The sequence below is a fragment of the Carassius gibelio genome, chromosome A13 (assembly GCF_023724105.1).
Source record: "Carassius gibelio isolate Cgi1373 ecotype wild population from Czech Republic chromosome A13, carGib1.2-hapl.c, whole genome shotgun sequence".
In the NCBI taxonomy this organism is placed as follows: domain Eukaryota; kingdom Metazoa; phylum Chordata; class Actinopteri; order Cypriniformes; family Cyprinidae; genus Carassius; species Carassius gibelio.
The window spans coordinates 29354776-29362275 of NC_068383.1; the positions used below are offsets into that span (position 1 = coordinate 29354776).

General features: G+C 39.5%; 4 non-coding genes across 4 annotated transcripts; all 4 read left to right on the forward strand.

Annotated features, from left to right (window-relative positions):
• The first annotated feature begins 2331 nt into the window (after positions 1–2331).
• On the forward strand, positions 2332–2450 carry LOC128026820 (5S ribosomal RNA). The gene has a single exon (XR_008186548.1). It is a non-coding gene; the product is annotated as a 5S ribosomal RNA (ribosomal RNA).
• A 509-nt stretch (positions 2451–2959) lies between these two features.
• On the forward strand, positions 2960–3078 carry LOC128026816 (5S ribosomal RNA). Its single transcript, XR_008186544.1, has one exon. It is a non-coding gene; the product is annotated as a 5S ribosomal RNA (ribosomal RNA).
• Positions 3079–3456: 378 nt separating this feature from the next.
• On the forward strand, positions 3457–3575 carry LOC128026818 (5S ribosomal RNA). The gene has a single exon (XR_008186546.1). It is a non-coding gene; the product is annotated as a 5S ribosomal RNA (ribosomal RNA).
• Positions 3576–3942: 367 nt separating this feature from the next.
• Positions 3943–4061, forward strand: LOC128026824 (5S ribosomal RNA). The gene has a single exon (XR_008186551.1). It is a non-coding gene; the product is annotated as a 5S ribosomal RNA (ribosomal RNA).
• Positions 4062–7500: the final 3439 nt, after the last annotated feature.

Sequence of the window (7500 nt, forward strand, 5' to 3'; positions counted from 1 at the left end):
ACATGGCAAATGACACTGGATTGGCTGGAGAGAGACGCATGGCAAACGACACTGGACTGGCTGGAGAGACACGCATGGCAAACGACACTGGATTGGCTGGAGAGACACGTAAGGCAAACGACACTGGACTGGCTGGAGAGACACGCATGGCAAACGACCCTGGACTGGAGTATCGACAACGAGCAGGACACGGTAAAAAACAAGATGCAAGAGATAAATTTGGTGAAAGGAAATACTTAAAGGAGGCAACTGTGATTGTGAATGTGGAGAACGTAAATGAGGTGAGAGCTGTGGATATTATTAAAGCGGTGACGGACAAATGTGGATATGGGAAAATCTTAGCGCTAAGGCCAAGACAAGGAAAGGAATATGAACTGACAATGGAAAGAGAAGAAACATGTGATGAACTGACTGAGGGATTGTTAATTAAAGGAGTGAACTGTGAAATAAAGAAACTGCAAAATAGAGATTATGTTGTTTCCTTCATGCACCTGCCCGTCTACCTTGATGATAAAGACATTTTTAGAAAATTGGAGGGATGGGGAGTTAATCCCATATCAAAATTAAAAAGAAGATGCTACCCGGGCACTGAAATAGAGGATGGAACAAGGTTTTTAAAAGTGCGATTCCCCAAGGAGGTGGCATCATTGCCCTACAGCACAAAGCTGGAAACAGCAGAAGGGCCGCAGTACTTTAGGGTGATGCACAGCCACCAGGTGAAGACCTGTAAGCTGTGCATGAGCCCAGATCATCTGCTTAAGGAATGCCCTGAATTTAAGTGTCACAAGTGCGAGGAAAGGGGACATTTCGCAAGGGATTGCAACGCGGTCAGATGCCCGGAGTGTCAAAAGATTTTAAATAAGTGTGAGTGTTGGATGGAGGGAGAGGAAGGAGGTCTGGAACATCGGGTGGATGGACAGGTGCATGAAGGAAACACTGAAGAGGAAGGAGATATTGATGAAAGACAAGGGGATGAAGGATTACCACAGAAGGAAACAGAAGGAGGAACAGACAACCAAGAGAAAGAAGAAGAAGGAAAAAGCAATGATATGGATGAGGAACAAACAGTAGAACAGAATACTCAGTGGACAGAAATGGAAATATCGGACAGTTTTAAAAATCTTTTGGATAATGTGGAGAGTGATGGACAAGGAATGCATGATCAAAACAAAGAAATGGGCAGCGAAGAAGAAACAAGGATGGACAACATGGGAAAAGACAGAGGGGAGAGAGGACAAAGTAGAAGGAGAACATTAAAGGTAAAACCAAATGTGGAAAATGTAAGGAAAAAATTAATGACAAGGGGCCGAGTAAAAAGTGTAAACAGATATGAAGTGTTAAGAGTGCTGGAGGGAGAAGATAAAGAATAATGTTTTTTAGGTATTTATTTTTATTTCTTTTAATGGTTTTAAGTTGTGTTACTTTTAATGCACGGGGACTAATGGACATGGGTAAATTTGAAAAGGTGAAAGAAATGTGTAAAAGAGAGGATGTGATTTTATTACAAGAAACTAACTGGAGGGAAGAGTACATGACTGAAATAAGGAAAAGGTGGAGTGGAGAGATTTTTTATAACAATGGTGATGGGAGGCTGGGAAGAGGAGTTGCGATTTTAATAAAAGAAAACTGTGGGGTATCATGTAAAACAATATATAATGACGTAGATGGGAAATGTATTGCGGTTGAAATGGAGTATGAGGAGAAAAAAGTTATTGTAGTTAATTTTCATGCACCGATTGTAGAGAATGAAAAGAAGGAATATTTTAATGTATTAAGAGATTTTTTAAAAAAGCATAAAGAAGTTATTATGATGGGTAAAAAAAAAAAAAAAAAAAAAAAAAAAAAAAAAAAAGGCTATGCCCGATCTCGTCTGATCTCGGAAGCTAAGCAGGTTTGGGCCTGGTTAGTACTTGGATGGGAGACCGCCTGGGAATACCAGGTGCTGTAAGCTTTTTGGAAATTTTTCACTTAGTATATAATAATTTTGCCAAAAAATAGAGTCAATGCCCGATCTCTGAATCTTAGCAGGTTTGGGACTGGTTAGTACATGGATGGGAGACTGCCTGTTAATACCAGGTGCTGTAAGCTTTTTGGAAAATTTCACGAATTATATAATAATCTTTCATTAAAAAAAAGAAAAAAAAAAAAAAAAAAAAGAGTCAATGCCCGATCTCTGAATCTTAGCAGGTTTAGGTCTGGTTAGTACTTTGATGAGAGACTGCCTAGGAATACCAGGTGCTTTAAGCTTTTGGGCTTTCTTTCCTACTTATATAATGTACTGGCGATAAGATTGGCTGATCTTTAAATAGCCCTCTCTTTGCAGCAGACTTCGCTTACGGCCATACCAACCTGGCTATGCCCGATCTCGTCTGATCTCGGAAGCTAAGCAGGTTTGGGCCTGGTTAGTACTTGGATGGGAGACTGCCTGTTAATACCAGGTGCTGTAAGCTTTTTGGACATTTTTCACTTAGTATATAATAATTTTGCCAAAAAATAGAGTCAATGCCCGATCTCTGAATATTTGCAGCTTTGGGCCTGGTTAGTACATGGATGGGAGACTGCCTGGGAATACCAGGTGCTGTAAGCTTTTTGGACATTTTTCACTTAGTATATAATAATTTTGCCAAAAAATAGAGTCAATGCCCGATCTCTGAATATTTGCAGGTTTGGGCCTGGTTAGTACATGGATGGGAGACTGCCTGGGAATACCAGGTGCTTTAATCTTTTTGGAAAATTTCACGAATTATATAATAATCTTTCATTAAAAAAAAAAAAAAAAAAAAAGAGTCAATGCCCGATCTCTGAATATTTGCAGGTTTGGGCCTGGTTAGTACTTTGATGAGAGACTGCCTAGGAATACCAGGTGCTTTAAGCTTTTGGGCTTTCTTTCCTACTTATATAATGTACTGGCGATAAGATTGGCTGATCTTTAAATAGCCCTCTCTTTGCAGCAGACTTCGCTTACGGCCATACCAACCTGGCTATGCCCGATCTCGTCTGATCTCGGAAGCTAAGCAGGTTTGGGCCTGGTTAATACTTGTATGGGAGACCGCCTGGGAATACCAGGTGCTGTAAGCTTTTTGGACATTTTTCACTTATTTTATAATAATTTTGCCAAAAAATAGAGTCAATGCCCGATCTCTGAATCTTAGCAGGTTTAGGTCTGGTTAGTACATGGATGGGAGACTGCCTGGGAATACCAGGTGCTTTAATCTTTTTGGAAAATTTCACGAATTATATAATAATCTTTCATTAAAAAAAAAAAAAAAAAAAAAAAAAAAGAGTCAATGCCCGATCTCTGAATCTTAGCAGGTTTAGGTCTGGTTAGTACTTTGATGAGAGACTGCCTAGGAATACCAGGTGCTTTAAGCTTTTGGGCTTTCTTTCCTACTTATATAATGTACTGGCGATAAGATTGGCTGCTCTTTAAATAGCCCTCTCTTTGCAGCAGACTTCGCTTACGGCCATACCAACCTGGCTATGCCCGATCTCGTCTGATCTCGGAAGCTAAGCAGGTTTGGGCCTGGTTAGTATTTGGATTGGAGACCGCCTGGGAATACCAGGTGCTGTAAGCTTTTTGGACATTTTTCACTTAGTTTATAATAATTTTGCCAAAAAATAGAGTCAATGCCCGATCTCTGAATATTTGCAGGTTTGGGCCTGGTTAGTACATGGATGGGAGACTGCCTGGGAATACCAGGTGCTTTAATCTTTTTGGAAAATTTCACGAATTATATAATAATCTTTCATTAAAAAAAAAAAAAAAAGAGTCAATGCCCGATCTCTGAATCTTAGCAGGTTTAGGTCTGGTTAGTACTTTGATGAGAGACTGCCTAGGAATACCAGGTGCTTTAAGCTTTTGGGCTTTCTTTCCTACTTATATAATGTACTGGCGATAAGATTGGCTGATCTTTAAATAGCCCTCTCTTTGCAGCAGACTTCGCTTACGGCCATACCAACCTGGCTATGCCCGATCTCGTCTGATCTCGGAAGCTAAGCAGGTTTGGGCCTGGTTAGTACTTGGATGGGAGACCGCCTGGGAATACCAGGTGCTGTAAGCTTTTTGGACATTTTTCACTTAGTTTATAATAATTTTGCCAAAAAATAGAGTCAATGCCCGATCTCTGAATCTTAGCAGGTTTAGGTCTGGTTAGTACTTTGATGAGAGACTGCCGAGGAATACCAGGTGCTTTAAGCTTTTGGGTTTTCTTTCCTACTTATATAATGTACTGGCGATAAGATTGGCTGGTCTTTAAATAGCCCTCTCTTTGCAGCAGACTTCGCTTATGGCCATACCAACCTGGCTATGCCCGATAGTGGTACAGTCCAGGAAGTGAGTAGCTGAAAGAGCAAACAGAGAATCTTTACATCTAAAACAGTATTTAAATTCGTTTTTATTTTTGAAATAACCTTTGTTTTCAAAAGTTAAAGTTTATTTTGTGTCTAAAGTGTTCCCCCAGCAGCCTTTGCTGTTTGGGGGACCATCAAATACAGTTTTATTTCTGTGATGGAAATAGAAAGCATGGCAGCAAACAAAGAACTCAAAATGAAAGACGGACAAGCAAACAATGGACAAAGCATGGATAATGACAGCGGAAAAGGATATCAATCTTCCATGAATGCAAGCGATGAAAGGAGGAATATCAGAAAAGAGGTATGTGGAGAACACCATGAGAAATATTCCAAAGAGTTGACTGTGGAAGTTGAAGTGGCAGGAACAGAAAAAATCTCTATGATGGACTTATTAAGAGGTGTAAAGAAGGAGTGTGGAGAAGTGGTGGGATGCAGAGTGAGAGGAGAAAGGTCATACGAACTTACAATGAAGGATGATATGGCAAAGAGTAAACTGATGGACGGTGTTAGAGTAAAAGGAGCAATGGTGCACGCCAGAGACATTGTGAACAATGAAATGGTAGTGTCATTTATTAACCTGCCAGTTTATTTGGAAGATCAGAAGATTTTTGCAAAGCTGGAAGAATGGGGAGTTAAACCACTGTCTGCCATTAAGCGCCGGGTATGGCCAGGAACTGATATTTTAGATGGAACAAGATTTTTAAAAGTCCGGTTCACTGATGAAGTTCGCTCACTCCCATATTCAACCAGGTTTGAAACATTAAGAGGCACAGAGTACTTTCGTGTCATACACGACAGGCAGGTGCGTGTATGCAGGTTGTGCATTAAAACAGGACATTTATTTCGAGAATGCCCAGAGTTTAAATGTTTTTCATGTGGCAAGGTAGGCCACTATGCAAGGGAGTGTGGAGAGCAAACAGAGAGAGTAATAGAGGAGGAGGGTGAGCAAAGTGAAGACGATGAGAGGAGGGAGGACGATCAAACAGAGAGGCAAAGCACAGTGAGCGAGGATGACATGGAGGTTACAAAAGATGGAGGAGAAAGCGGTAATGGACAGGATGGAGCTGTAAGGGGACAGAGAGCTGGAACAGCTGGTGAGGAGGCTGATGATGGAGAAAGGAGGGAGGAGGAGGAAGAAGAGGAGGAGAAGCAAGATGAACAAGACGAAGAGGAGGAAGAGGATGAAGAGGATGTAAAGCTAGTGGGAACTAAACAAGAGAAAAAAGTAGAGCAACAAGCAGTACCTCAAAGGAAAGAAAGTAAGATTCCTCAACGAATGCAGACAACACTACAAAAACTGACTGTCAAAAGAAAGGCGGAGAGAGATAAGGACAGAATTGAACTGATAAAAGAACAACGCTCTGGTACATGAATTCTATAATGGTTTTATATGTTTTGGGTGTTTATATGTTTTCTTTGGTTTGCTGGCATGGTTTCTGTAACTTCAGTAAATGCAAATGGGTTAAGGAATATTAACAAGTTGAAGGAATTAAAATTCACGTATAGGAGTGATATAATTTGTATTCAAGAAACGAATTGGGATGATGAAAAAGTGAGAGAAGTAAAGGATTTATGGAAGGGAGATATATACTTTAATAATGGTGCAAAAAATGCAAGGGGTGTAGCGATAATGATTAAAAAAGATAGGATTGAAAATGTAAGGCAGGTGTACAGAGATCAGGTAGGGAGAATTTTAGTAATAGAATTTAAATTCAGAGGTATTGAATTCAGATTAATTAATATATATGTTCCCAACGTGGAAAATGATAAGAGATGTTGTATTGAGGAGCTAAGGGATCTAATTGTTGGAAGGTGCATAATAGTAGGTGACTTTAACATTATATGTAGTAGATTGGATGTTGGGAAAGGAGGGAGTTTCAGGTGGGAAAAATCAAGATTAATGTTAATGGAAGTAATGAGGGATAAGGGATTACTTGATGTATGGAGACATGAGAATCCGGAGAAGAGAGAGTTCACAAGGAGGCAGATGAGAGAAGGGATATTAAAGCAGAGTAGGATTGATTTAGTGATAGTGCAGGGAGATACCATAATTGATGAAATAAGACATCAGCAGAATAACTTTAGTGATCATGATGGGGTTAGATTTAGGATCAAAGTCGGAAGGAGAGAGGTGGGTGGAGGGATGTGGATACTAAATGCAGTGTATATTGAAGAAGAGGAGTATAGACAACAGATGAAAGTGTTACTACTTCAGGAAAATCAGTGGTTGGAGGAATGCTTGGAGGAAGATGAATTTAATAATGACATTGGTAAGAGATGGGAGGAGGTAAAAAATAAAATTAAAGCTTTAAGCATAAGGTATAGTAAGAAAAGAAAAGAGAGGATGATGAAAGAGGAAAGGGAGCTTAGAGAGCAAGTGAGGATAGAACTCAGCAGAGTAGATAATGAAGAAGGATATTGCATGGAAAAGTATATAGAAGCAAATATGAGGTTAGAGAGATATGAGAAAGAAAAATGCAAAGGAGCAATTTTAAGAAGTAAGGCGAAATATGCACTGGAAGGAGAAAAGTGCACAGGGTATTTCCTGGGTTTAGAAAAAAGAAGGCAAGGTAAGACATATATCCATGAAATATATTCAAAAAAGAGAGAGATAATAACAGACTATGTAGATATATTGGAGAGGGTGCAAGAGTTTTATGGTGAGTTGTATATGAGAGGATGTGTGGATGAGGCAAGTATAGAGGAAGTATTGAAGTGTGTAGAGAGGGAGCTAGGGGAAGAAGAAAAGATATGGTGTGATAGAGAGATAGAGGAAGAAGAGGTTATAGCTGCAATAGAAGGTTTAAGAAGTGGGAAAAGCCCAGGAAGTGATGGGATAGGGACAGAATGGTACAAATTATATAAAAATGATGTAGCACCAATTTTAGTGGAAGTATATAAAGGAATGGAGAGAACAGAAATAATACAGAGTAAAATGGTAGAGGGAGTGATTACACTAGTTTTTAAGAAGGGGAATAAACTAGATTTAGAAAATTATAGGCCGATTAGCTTGTTAAACACAGACTACAAAATACTCACCAAAGTTTTGGTAAACAGGATGAAAAGAGTAATCGGAGATATTATTCAGCCAACACAAAGCTACAGCATTCCTGGAAGAGATATAGCAGATACAATTGGAACAATCAG